This window comes from Amblyomma americanum, chromosome 4, assembly GCF_052857255.1.
Source record: "Amblyomma americanum isolate KBUSLIRL-KWMA chromosome 4, ASM5285725v1, whole genome shotgun sequence".
Lineage (NCBI taxonomy): Eukaryota > Metazoa > Arthropoda > Arachnida > Ixodida > Ixodidae > Amblyomma > Amblyomma americanum.
Window position 1 is genome coordinate 17,200,515 of NC_135500.1, and position 13,429 is coordinate 17,213,943.

Here is a 13,429-nt window from a genome sequence, read left to right on the forward strand (position 1 = left end):
ATCACTAGAGGAAAAACGTGCTGAAAGCTTTTTTTTTTTTTCCTGAACTGTGCCACTTGAGAAAAGAGTTGCGGAAAACCTGCTTTGTGCGTTAACATATGTGCGAAGCTTTGCCCCTCTAAGTGTTTCTCGGCTATAGAAAACGTAGAAACACGTGCGCGTAGCGTTTCGATACACCAGCTCCGCCGGTTCTGACTCGAGGTTATCGACCCGCGGCTTCCGAGGATGGCCGGCGTTGTAGGCTGTCTTAAGAACGGGGTTCAAAGGGCGGTAGTGTCTACTAGGGATCACACTATTAGCAAATGTGCAGGGCCATTGAGATAAGACGCAACGTTTGCCAATGCGTGACATCTCAGGCGGTCCATCTGCCCCGTCCATGTTTTATGACGGTCGGTTGAAATATGGCAAAAGCGCCAAATCTTACAGCTCAGCCCCAGAATGAAATGCTATTAAGGAAGCACTTCTTTGTCTTGTTGTACCTGCCTCCGGCCAAAATCTCTATTTTCAGCATTGTGCATTCGCTGTATTATTATCATTATTGACATTATTTACTCCATAACGGCTAATTGTTTGCGAGCATTATTGCGCCTTTTGAAGCAGTGTGAATTTTTTTTTGTTAAGGCCAAATAATGAAGTGATTTTCAATTTGCACTCTATGTTTTCTGCTCCCTTACCGTTTCCGTTCCATTCTTGGTGTTTAAAACACAACTTATTTTTTTGCAGATTTAAAATGGCTGGCACAGAAAACCGCTGCACGTGTCTCTCATGCGCTGATTGTACGTCCGCGGTGGACTTTTCTTTGCGCAAGCAAAGAAGTCAGCGTTATTGCTACTAATGTCGAGATATAGTTCAGACACTAGCGCTTTACTTAGTTGGCTGCAGTGGAGGTACACCGAGAATGAGAGTTACCTGCGGCTCTGTGCAGTGTTTGTATTACGTTCGAATTCCCTTGAGGGCAACGCTGGTCGGACAGCTACTCTTAAAAGCAACTTCGACCAATGTAGCGACATCATTATGGTCTTGCTCCACCACTGACATTTGACATCTACAAGAGAGCCGCGAGAGGGGGGGGGGGGGGTGCGAAAAGGAAAGAGGGGACGAAGTTGCCCGCGCCGGTGACGCAGCTTTCACGTGCTCCCTGCGGAGCCAATTGACTCGACAGCGGCTGGCGCCATCTGCAGGGCGGCCGGCAAACCTTGGAGCCCCTGGTCGGCGGCCGCGGCCTCCGTCAGAGCGTGGCATTGGGCGAACGGCTACGGTGCGCCAGCGAAGCCGTTCGCATTTGTCGTGGCGCGTTTTCTCCTTTTGTTTTGTCCGGGTGTCCTGTCGAGTGCTCCTCTGGCCGGAGGAGGATCGCGGCGCTGCTATTTCCATCCCCACTCGGCGAGCGCAAGAAGCGCGCCCCGGGATACGAGGAGATGCAACGATGGCCGGCGTGCGTGGTGTGCGGATGAGTGTCGCTGCCTGTGGTGTGGCAAGTGCGCCGCCGGCGAATTTGGAAAGTGCGTGATTTCGCTGCGGCGGCACTGGTGTTCAGCCTACCGGTCTGCTTTAATTCGGCACCGCTGAGGCATCATGAGACGGTGAGTGCACTTGGCTTTTCTCTACGCTTCGTGGGATAAAATATGGCGCGGAAATCTTCGTTGGTGAATAACCGCGGCAGCGAACGCGAAACCTGCAGGCGTGTTCGTTTCTGCAAAGGTTCTGCTTCCGTTGGGAAAGCTGCGTGCAAGGCTGTGGTGAGAAATTAAATGCACTCGTTCATCTCCAGAACATGAAGGCTCGGAGCGAGATTTTTTTTTGCCGAGCCACAATTCCAGCCCACTCAGTCCGCACCACCCGCCTGTGCTCGCATTATTGCTAGTGCGCCAACTTCGGCCAATAAATAGCTTCATAGAGACAAAGTGCCATGGAATCGCCGCTGAGAAAGTTTTATGCGCAAAGGCTTCTCCTGCCTGTGCGCGTGTTGCACAACAGGGGTGCGTCCTATTCACAATAAGGCCGTCAGTTGAGCGCAAGCTATTGACAGCGGCGCTTGTGGAATGCGTGGCCGTCACGGAGGGCATTGACGAACCCTCTCAGAGATGCAGAGTAAATGGGGCAGCCTTGTTTGCTTCACGATGTTATCTTCTGTGGCAACTTGAAGAATGACACATCAGCGCAGGAAGAAGAATGCCCACGAAAAAAAGAAGCGCAACCCGACCCGGCGACGATGATTTCCTTCTGCAATGTTTCCCGGCGGAGGTGCTGACATGGGGCATGAAATTAATATTCAAGGCTGGAGTTCGTAGTTTGTGCCATCTCAGGCACATCACGGAAACAGGCAAAAAACAAGGCTCATTTATACGTTTCGTTTATGGTTCGTTTTTTCAGAAGCAGCCTTCAATTTTCGGGCCATATTCTGGAAATTCGTAATATCCGTTTCTTTGATGGACTACGTGCCAAATAAAGATAAGATGGTCATTTATTATCACGGAGATTTTCAGTCTACAGATCTCTTCGCCTTCAGGAGTAACGTATTCTAGAAGGCAAAATAAAAAAAAAAACATTGCCCTCCGCTAAGTTCCTTCAGCGGGCCCACTTTGTGCGGCTTTCGAGTGTGAGAGCGTAGTTTACCTCAACTCAACCAAGCAGGCACTAGCATCTCACGAATGTGTGACGGGTAGCGTTGCTTCGTCTGATTCGGGTATCCTTGGGCATACTGCTGGACTGCGCCTGCAGTTAAAGCTGCCTCAGTGGGACGACGCAAGAGCCGCAGGTGGAGTCTGCTGTGCCCCATTGATGAGTGGTAGTATAAGCTTCTTTCGCAGTTACAAATTGTAGTCACAGGAAGAGTCTCTAAAAAACAAAGTAGATACAACGCAATTTCCGCGTGTGGTGTTTACGTCATTACGCACGCATACAAATCTCAGGATCATGGTACTGCACTTGTGTGATGCGCCGCGACATTGCGTATTGTGCTGAGCAATATCTGAAGGGCGAACAAGGTGCGCTTGGTGTTTACGAGATAGTGCAGAACCAGGGCAGGACGGTGGTTCTGTACCGAGCCAGTATAGTGAACATCCTGCGCTCATTGTTCGCCCTGCGGAGATTATATGCAGACCGTCCTATATGGCGACTTGTGCGCTTTTCGCTGTGTGGACTCGATACGCGTCTCACTGGAACGATTAGTTTCTGACAAGGCGGCAGTTGCGGCTGAGACAGCGTGCGAAAGAAATCTTACTTTTAAGAAGCGTAGCCTGTTTTGCCTGTTGGTGCAGCAGAACAGGACGCGTTCTCAAGAAGGGAGTGCACAGGGCGGCTCTAAAAACACAAGTGGAATTCAGTTGTATATTCTGCGTCGTCCTGTCTAGTAGGTCTATGAACGAATCCTTTTCCGTTAGTTTTTTGTCGTGAGTAATCTTCTGTGCAGGCATGTCTCAATCCTGCGCTCAACAACTTTCCCATTAACGGGCGCAAGGACACGAGAACGCTGGAGATAGGTTTGTTGTAGGATTTTTTGGCGGAAAACTGCTTTGCACCGATGCTTAGTTCCAAGCGATGCTATTTTGCTAGCAGGAAAACTGTCGCGCTACTCAATCACCAGCTGCAGGCATCACCCGCAGAGCGTGCAGTGTTTTGTGGTTTTGCTAGGGAAACATTCAATGCTAACGAAGTTTGGAGATGTCTGCATGTGCGATAGCCTGTTTCCTGTTTCCGGTAGCCTGTTGCGAAACGCAGTGACGTCAGAGTGGTGCTCTCTGCTCCTGAAAAGCTGGGCAAGCTGGTCAAAATGACTCATCCTTTCCAAAAGCCTAAAGAGCCATGCGCTATCAAACAACGTGATCCTTTTGCGGCAGGTGCTTCTGGTGTGGCCTACGAAATTCCCCTTTCGTGCGGCTCTAGCTACATCGGTCAAACTGGCCGATGCCTAAATGAAAGACTGCTTGAGCACAGGAGGAAAGTAGGCAATCACAGGGACGGAAATCTGTCTGTACATTGCTATGGCTGTGCTGAAAAAACAAAAAGCCATGTACACCTTTCTTCAGCGCGTGCAGGATAGTAGCCAAGCGTAAATGCCAGGATGTAAGAGAAATAATAGAAGCAGATCTGATTAGGAAAGCGGGTGTGTCATTCGTCAGCGCACCATTTGTTGCACTGAGAGCCAAAGAAATTAATTTTCTGAGAGTGGCCATTTGAGATCGGCAGCGCGGTCAGATGACGTCATGCAGCGATGCGGATTTAATGTGTGTTTCTGTCAATAAAGATTACAGTTGGAAGTAAGCGCTCGTGGTGTCTCAGCCTCTTCGTGTGTTTGTGGTTTTGTGCGCTTGTACGTGTTTGCAATGCACCAACTCGCCCAATAGTCCGTGCTCCTGTTTCCCACCAAGGTCGACCATGTACGGCACGTTCACGCAGCCCACTGCGCGCCGGGAATGCGACTGCCAGTGCGGACTGGCTTCACGGTGGAGGCACAACAGCGCATATTCACGTTGGACCGGAAAGAGGAGGTTCTTCCTGCAAACTTGCAGGTGTGTCAGGCGCTCACGTTTGCTTTCGGGTCTGCATGTTTTGCCTAAAATAGATCAATGCATTCCCTGTTGCTACGCGGCGTAATATGTCTCAGTTGCTAACTTTGCCGGCTGCCTTAAGATGTCAGATGGATGCACCAGACGCACTTGATACCATTTTTACTCGTCGCTCTAAGCTCGTATTGGCCAAGAGCCCACGTGTGACGGTGTTGATACATCCAGCGCAAAAAAGATGGCGCTAGAGGGAGACTGGATACCACGGACGACAGGGAAGGATTCCCATTCGTAAACGAAAGAGGACGGGACCTAGTGTACTGGAAATGATATTACTAAGTGTAGAGAGCTGGGCTAGTTGTTGGTTTCTAACAATATGCTTCAGTATAACTAGCTCTTCGGCGAATTGGTTACTTATCTTAGGCATAATAGCAGCGCAAAAAAACACTGAAACGAAGAACAACGAGACACCGAGATACACGCACAGACGCTGCAGCGTCTGTGCGTGTCTTTCGGTGTTTTGTTCTTCTTTTGTGTGTGTTTTTTTGCGCTGCTACTATGCCTAAGCTAACAATAATTACATAAGTTTCTCATGCAAGTGCACACAGATACTGGGACAGTGGATACCACGGTAGCACTATGAAACATGTTTCCGGCACACACAAAAAAAAACCGCAGGACCAGTAGGAAAGTGGGCAAGGAGGTCGCATGTGAAGGATTTTAAACATAAGAGGATGAAGGAGGTGGCCCAAATAGAAAGGATATTATTGAGCATGGACAACTAGACTCTTTGGTGGTTTGTAGCACTATTCAACCTGTTCCCTGCACACGCACACTCACAAAAACACAGGACCAGTAGAAGAGTTGACACGGAGGATGTCTGTGAAGGGTTTTCTCACATGAGACGATAAAGCACGAGGCCCAAATAGTAGGAATGATATTATTGAGCATAGACAGCTAGACTCTGATGGTTTGTAGCACCATTCAAACTGTTTCCTGCACACTCACAAAAAACACGGGACCAGTAGGAGAGTTGACACGGGGGACTACTGCGAAGGATTTTCTCCATGAGACGATGAAGCACGAGACCCAAATAGTAGAAAGGATGTTATTGAGCGTAGACAACTAGACTCTTTAGTGGTTTGTAGCACTATTAAACATGTTTCCTGCGCATGTACACACACAAAGAAACGCAGGACCAGTAGCAGAGTTGACACGGGGGACGTCTGTGAAGGATTTTCTCACATGTGACGATGAAGGACGGGGCCCAAATAGTAGAAAGGATTAGTGAGCATAGACAGCTAGACTCTCTGGTGGTTTGTAGCAATATTCAACATCTTTCATGCACACGCACACACACACAAAAAAACAGCACCACTACGCGAGTTGACACGCGGGACGGGACGTCTGTGAAAGATTTTCTCACCTGAGACGATGAAGGACGGGGCCCAAATAGTAGAAAGGATATTATTGAGCATAGACAACAAGACTCTTTGGCGGTTTGTAGCACCATTAAACATGTTTCCTGCACACGCACACACACAACAAAACACACGACCAGTATGAGAATACCCGGGGGACGTCTGTGAAGGATTTTCTCATATGAGACGATGAAGGACGGGGCCCAAATAGTAGAAAGGATATTATTTACCATAGACAACAAGACTCTTTGGTGGTTTATAGCACTATTAAACATGTTCGCGGCACACGCACAAAGAAAGATACATAGGACCAGTAGGACAGTTGACACGGGGGACGTCTGAGAAGGATTTTCTCACATGATACGATGAAGCACGAGGCCCAAATAGTAGAAATGATAATATTGAGCATAGACAACAAGACTTTCTGGTGGTTTGTAGCACTATTCAACATGTTCCCTGCATACGCACACACAAAGATACACAGGACCAGTATGAGAGTACACGGGGGACGTCTGTGAAGGATTTACTTAAATGATACGATGAAGCACGAGGCCCAAATAGTAGAAAGGATATTATTTAGCATAGACAACAAGACTCTTTGGTGGTTTATAGCACTATTAAACATGTTCGCGGCACACGCACAAAGAAAGATACACAGGACCAGTAGGAGAGTTGACACGGGGGACGTCTGAGAAGGATTTTCTCACATGATACGATGAAGCACGAGGCCCAAATAGTAGAAATGATAATATTGAGCATAGACAACAAGACTTTCTGGTGGTTTGTAGCACTATTCAACATGTTCCCTGCACACGCACACACAAAGATACACAGGACCAGTATGAGAGTACACGGGGGACGTCTGTGAAGGATTTACTCAAATGATACGATGAAGCACGAGGCCCAAATAGTAGAAAGGATATTATTTAGCATAGACAACAAGACTCTTTGGTGGTTTATAGCACTATTAAACATGTTCGCGGCACACGCACAAAGAAAGATACATAAGACCAGTAGGAGAGTTGACACGGGGGACGTCTGAGAAGGATTTTCTCACATGATACGATGAAGCACGAGGCCCAAATAGTAGAAAGGATATTATTTAGCATAGACAACAAGACTCTTTGGTGGTTTATAGCACTATTAAACATGTTCGCGGCACACGCACAAAGAAAGATACATAAGACCAGTAGGAGAGTTGACACGGGGGACGTCTGAGAAGGATTTTCTCACATGATACGATGAAGCACGGGGCCGAAATAGTAGAAATGATAATATTGAGCATAGACAACAAGACTTTCTGGTGGTTTATAGCACTATTAAACATGTTCGCGGCACACGCACAAAGAAAGATACATAAGACCAGTACTAGAGTTGACACGGGGGACGTCTGAGAAGGATTTTCTCACATGGTACGATGAAGCACGAGGCCCAAATAGTAGAAATGATAATATTGAGCATAGACAACAAGACTTTCTGGTGGTTTATAGCACTATTAAACATGTTCGCGGCACACGCACAAAGAAAGATACATAAGACCAGTAGGAGAGTTGACACGGGGGACGTCTGAGAAGGATTTTTTCACATGATACGATGAAGCACGAGGCCCAAATAGTAGAAATGATAATATTGAGCATAGACAACAAGACTTTCTGGTGGTTTATAGCACTATTAAACATGTTCGCGGCACACGCACAAAGAAAGATACATAAGACCAGTAGGAGAGTTGACACGGGGGACGTCTGAGAAGGATTTTCTCACATGATACGATGAAGCACGAGGCCCAAATAGTAGAAATGATAATATTGAGCATAGACAACAAGACTTTCTGGTGGTTTGTAGCACTATTCAACATGTTCCCTGCACACGCACACACAAAGATACACAGGACCAGTATGAGAGTACACGGGGGACGTCTGTGAAGGATTTACTCAAATGATACGATGAAGCACGAGGCCCAAATAGTAGAAAGCATATTATTTAACATAGACAACAAGACTCTTTGGTGGTTTATAGCACTATTAAACATGTTCGCGGCACACGCACAAAGAAAGATACATAAGACCAGTAGGAGAGTTGACACGGGGGACGTCTGAGAAGGATTTTCTCACATGATACGATGAAGCACGAGGCCCAAATAGTAGAAATGATAATATTGAGCATAGACAACAAGACTTTCTGGTGGTTTGTAGCACTATTCAACATGTTCCCTGCACACGCACACACAAAGATACACAGGACCAGTATGAGAGTACACGGGGGACGTCTGTGAAGGATTTACTCAAATGATACGATGAAGCACGAGGCCCAAATAGTAGAAAGGACATTATTTAGCATAGACAACAAGACTCTTTGGTAGTTTATAGCACTATTAAACATGTTCGCGGCACACGCACAAAGAAAGATACATAGGACCAGTAGGAGAGTTGACACGGGGGACGTCTGAGAAGGATTTTCTCACATGATACGATGAAGCACGAGGCCCAAATAGTAGAAAGGATATTATTTAGCATAGACAACAAGACTCTTTGGTGGTTTATAGAACTATTAAACATGTTCGCGGCGCACACACAAAGAAAGATACATAGGACCAGTAGGAGAGTGGACACGGGGGACGTCTGAGAAGGAGTTTCTCACATGAAACGATGAAGCACGAGGCCCAAATAGTAGAAATGATAATATTGAGCATAGACAACCAGACTTTTTGGTGGTTTGTAGCACTATTCAACATGCTCCCTGCTCACGCACACACAAAGATACATAGGACCAGTAGGACGGTTGACACGGGGGACGTCTGTGAAGGATTTTCTGACATGATACGATGAAGCACGAGGCCCAAATAGTAGAAAGGATATTATTGAGCATAGACAGCTAGACTCTCTTGTGGTTTGTAGCACTATTCAACATGTTTCCTGCACACTCACCCACACACAAAAAAACCCGATCAGTAGGAGAGCGCACTGGGGACGTCTGTGAAGGTTTTTCTCACATGAAACGATGAAGGACAGGGCCCAAATAGTAAAAAGGATATTATTGAGCGTAGACAACAAGTCTCTTTGGTGGTTTGTAGCACTATTTAACATGTTTCCTGCACACGCACACACACAAAAAAAAAACACACGACCAGTAGGAGAGTACATGGGAGACATCTGTGAAGGATTTTCTCACATGCGACGATAAAGGACAGGGCCCAAATAGTAGAAATGATATTATTGAGCATAGACAGTTATACTCTCTGGTTGTTTGTAGCACTATTAAACATGTTTCCTGCACACGCACGCACACAAAAAACAAAGGACCAGTTGGAGAGTTTACACGGGGGACGTCTGTGAAGGATTTACTCTCATGAGACGATGAAGGACGGGGCCCAAATAGTAGAAAGGATATAATTGAGCATAGACAGGTAGATTCTATTGTGGGTTTTAGCACTATTCAACGTGTTTCCTGCACACACACACACAAAAAACACACGACCAGTAGGAGAGTACACGGGGGACGTCTGTGATGGATTTTCTCACTTGAGACGATGAAGGACGGGACCCAAATAGTAGAAAGGATATTATTGATCGTAGACAACTAGACTCTTTAGTGGTTTGTAGCACTATAAAACATATTTCCTGTACACGCACACAGAAAAAATGCTCAGGACCAGTAGAAGAGTACCAGGGGGACGTCTGTGCTCACATGAGACGATGAAGGACGGGGCCGAAATAGTAGAAAGGACATTATTGAGCATAGACAACTAGATTCTTTGGCGGTTTGTAGCACTATGAAACACGTTTCCTGCACACGCACACGCAAAAAACACACGACCAGTAGGAGAGTACACTGGGGACGTCTGTGAAGGATTTTCTCTCATGAGACGATGAAGGACGGGGCCGAAATAGTATTTTTTATTTATTACAACCTCAAAGGCCCCATTAAAGGGGTATTACATGAGGGAGTGGAATTCATGGCACATAGTTGATTCGATGGATTGTTTGAATGATGATGGGTCGGAGTTCAATACGACGGTGTTGGGCAAGTCATTCCAGTCCTTTGCGGTGCGGACAAAAAATGATGGCAGGTGAGCACTACTCCGTGCAGGGGGAGGGTAAACGGCCTTCTGGTGGTTCGTGCCGCTGGAGGTGCGGTGGGCAGTGCTGATAATAGACTTGATTATGTGGTGATAGTCAAATTTATGAAAAAGGCATAGTCTTGCAGTAGTACGGCGGTCTGCCAAGTTTGTAAGATGAGCATTACGTTTTAGTTCAGTGACACTTACATGATAGAAATAGGCCGAGTGAATGATTCTTGCGGCGTGGTTTTGAGTTGCTTCCTGTAAGTTAGAAATGTTACTTTGATAGGGGTCCCACACCGCGCATGCGTATTCCAGTTTGGGACGAGTGAATGTTAAATAAGCTATTATGTTATAAGGATATTATTGAGCATAGACAGCTAGACTCTTTGGTAGTTTGTTGCACTATTCAACATGTTTCCTGCACACGCTCACACACAAAAAAACACAGGACCAGTAGAAGTGTTGACACGGGGGACGTCTGTGAAGGATTTTCTCACATGAGACGATGAAGGACGGGGCCCAAATAGTAGAAAGGATATTATTGAGCATAGACAGCTAGACCCTTTGGTGGTTTGTAGCACTATTCAGCATGGTTCCTGCACATGCACACACACACACACAAAAAAAACACGGGACCAGTAGGAGATTTGACACGGGGGACGTCTGTGAAGGATTTGACATCTATGAAGGAAGGTTGACATTTTACTGCTATTTGAAACCTGGTATTCACGTGGCTGCAGAATGCTTAATATTGATAGTGATGAAAACTTTTTCCTAAACCGTGCCAATAAACGAAGTGGTGGTGTTACGATTCATGTCACGTCTAGAAAGAAATTCGATATTTTGCCGAATTGCAGTCGGATAACAGATGACTACGAAGTGTTAACGGTGCGAAAAAAGTGAACTTGTTTCGGTTGTCTGTCGTCCACTGGATGGAAACGTTGCACTGTTCTTTGCCTTTTTTGAAACTTTATTAGAATATGTTTGTGAAAACAGTGAGCCTGATTTGTGGTGGAGATTTTAATATCGGCATTTTGGAACTTACTTTCGAACCTACTAATTCTGCTCAAGAATTTAACAGAGTACTGCTATCATGTGGTTTTAGAAATGTAATTAGTACGCCTACACGCATCACATGCACTACATCGTCGGCACTGGATCTCTTTGTCGTCAATGTTGTTGCAGTGGTTTTGAATGCTGGCACGATTTCTTAAGACATAAGTGACCATGTTCCAGTTTTCTTGGTTTAAAATGCTGGTTTGACTGAAAAACTTCGTCGAACACAACAGTTCAGTTACCAATGCATTACAGCCAATGGACTTGACATGTTTAAACACGCCCTTATGAATTTAATAAAACAAATTCAAACGATGCTTATAATGCTTTCATTGAAAGTTTTGCGCGTATTTATGCCCAATATTTTCCGATGAAAACAAACAGGTCTTTCATTACAGCTGCGAACTGGGCGAGTTGGTATTGAAGCAGGTCTTCCGAGAAAACGAGAAAACCATGGGTTACCCGTGAACATCTAAGATTTATCAAAGCAAAGAACCGCCTGTATCACTCATTTTTACGAACGCGCTCTGAAATAACGTTAGAAGAATTTAAGAAACTGCGAAATAAAATAAACGGTGAACTCAAGCGGGCAAAGCACGCCTACTACGAACACTTGTTTGCTGATATTGCTTCTCGGCGCCCCGACAAAACCAGGAAAGTGATAAAAAATGTTCTAGGTCGAGAAAGGAAAAAGTGTATGCCAGATTCTCTGACGCTGAATGACGATGAATTACATGGCAAAGCACTTGCGGACTATTTAAACTATAATTTTGTAAACATAGCCGCTCCAAGAAATGATCTTTCTGATGCATTAGACTTTAGGAGCATCGTTAACGAGACCATTTTTCTGTACCCAACAGATAAATTCGAAGTACATAGCACGTTTTTTGTGCTTGAGCAATAGTAAAGCATCAGATATAGATAACTTACAGATTAAACCAGTTAAATAGGCTTTACCACTCATCACGACGGTACTTACACATATTTTTAATCTCATTCTGGGTTCGGGCACTTTTCCTGATGCAATGAAAAAGTCCAAAGTATGTCATCTTCAAAGGCGATGACCGAAACTCAGCCAACAATTATCCACCGATATCAGTGCTTTCAGTTTTTTCAAAGGGCATAGAGAAGATAATTTTCTCTCGCATAAATAAGTTCCTCGAAGATAGAAACATTATCACATATCCAGAGTTTGGTTTTCGGAAAGACAGATCAATGGAGATAGCTCTGTTGACTCTAAAAGAAATGACTCTAGAATTTATTGGAAAACAGCTAGATGCTTACACTTGCAATATTTATTGATTACAGTAGGGCTTTCGACTCCCTCAATCACAACATTTTTTTCACTAAGTTGCAGGCTTATGGAATTCGTGGAAACTGCTTAACGCTTCCGAAATCTTACCTGCATGAAAGGCAAGCGTGCGTACATATAACGGGTAACATGTCGTCATTCTTTCCCATTTCATGTGGTGTTCCACGAGGCAGCGTATTAGGTCCTCTTCTATTTAATTTATATGTGAACGGTATAGTAGACATAAATAATACAGTTCAGTTCATTATGTATGCCGACGACAGCCCAATGCTGATCTCGGATTCCAATATTCAACATATAATAAGAAAATGTAATCAGATGCTTGAACAGTTGTCTGCTTGGTCAAAGAAAAATCGAATAAAGGTAAACCCATCTAAGACAAAAGCCGTTATGTTGCATTCTAAAAAGAAACCAGTTTTAGCGAGTGAGGTTATGTTAGAAGGTCAGGTAGTCGATATTGTCGATCATCATAAAATTCTCGCAGTTCATTTTTCTTCAACATTAAGCTGGGACGTGCACATAAATAACCTTTCCATAAAACTTTCCTTCATCGCTGTTGTAGAATCACGCTGTCATAGGTTCCTTCCATTATCAGTCAAGCTTCAAATATATAATGCCCTCTTTAACTCTCACTTAACATATCAGTCTTTAGTTTGGAGTACAACCACGAGATCTAATTTAAGCAAGCTTGCAGTCATTGAGAATAAGATTGTCCATTGCATCGCAAATATTTCAACTATGTCACCTTGTACAGAATCCTTTTCCTACCTGAACACTATTCCCATAGATAACCTATACGACTTTCGTTTATTACAGGCAGCCTGCTACTCCTCACTACAAATAAAAAGCAGCATAGCTTTGTTGGCGTCTTTAAAAGAGCGCATTACAAATTCAAACATAAACACAAGAAACACAGACAAATGGGCAATCCCGCGCTTTCGCACTTCCTATAAGCATCAGTCCTTGACCCATAACCTTCCTGTTGCGCTCAACAAATACTATTCTATTCAGGAATAGTGTCAAGCAGCTGTATTCCTATTTTTCTAATATATGATTTCTGCTGATATTTTTGTTC

General features: G+C 44.8%; 2 protein-coding genes across 4 annotated transcripts in view; one reads left to right on the forward strand and one right to left on the reverse strand.

Moving 5' to 3' along the window:
- Window positions 1–13,429, reverse strand: part of LOC144127807 (uncharacterized) — a 1,292,097-nt gene that overhangs the window by 736,054 nt on the left and 542,614 nt on the right. The gene's annotated exons all lie outside the window — the stretch shown is intronic.
- The window catches only part of LOC144127808 (CD151 antigen-like), a 275,341-nt gene continuing 263,159 nt past the window's right edge, over window positions 1,248–13,429 (forward strand). For both annotated transcript variants that reach the window (XM_077660742.1, XM_077660739.1), the window contains exon 1: window positions 1,248–1,583. The gene's annotated coding sequence lies outside the window, so the exon portion shown is untranslated. The remainder of the gene's footprint in view (window positions 1,584–13,429) is intronic.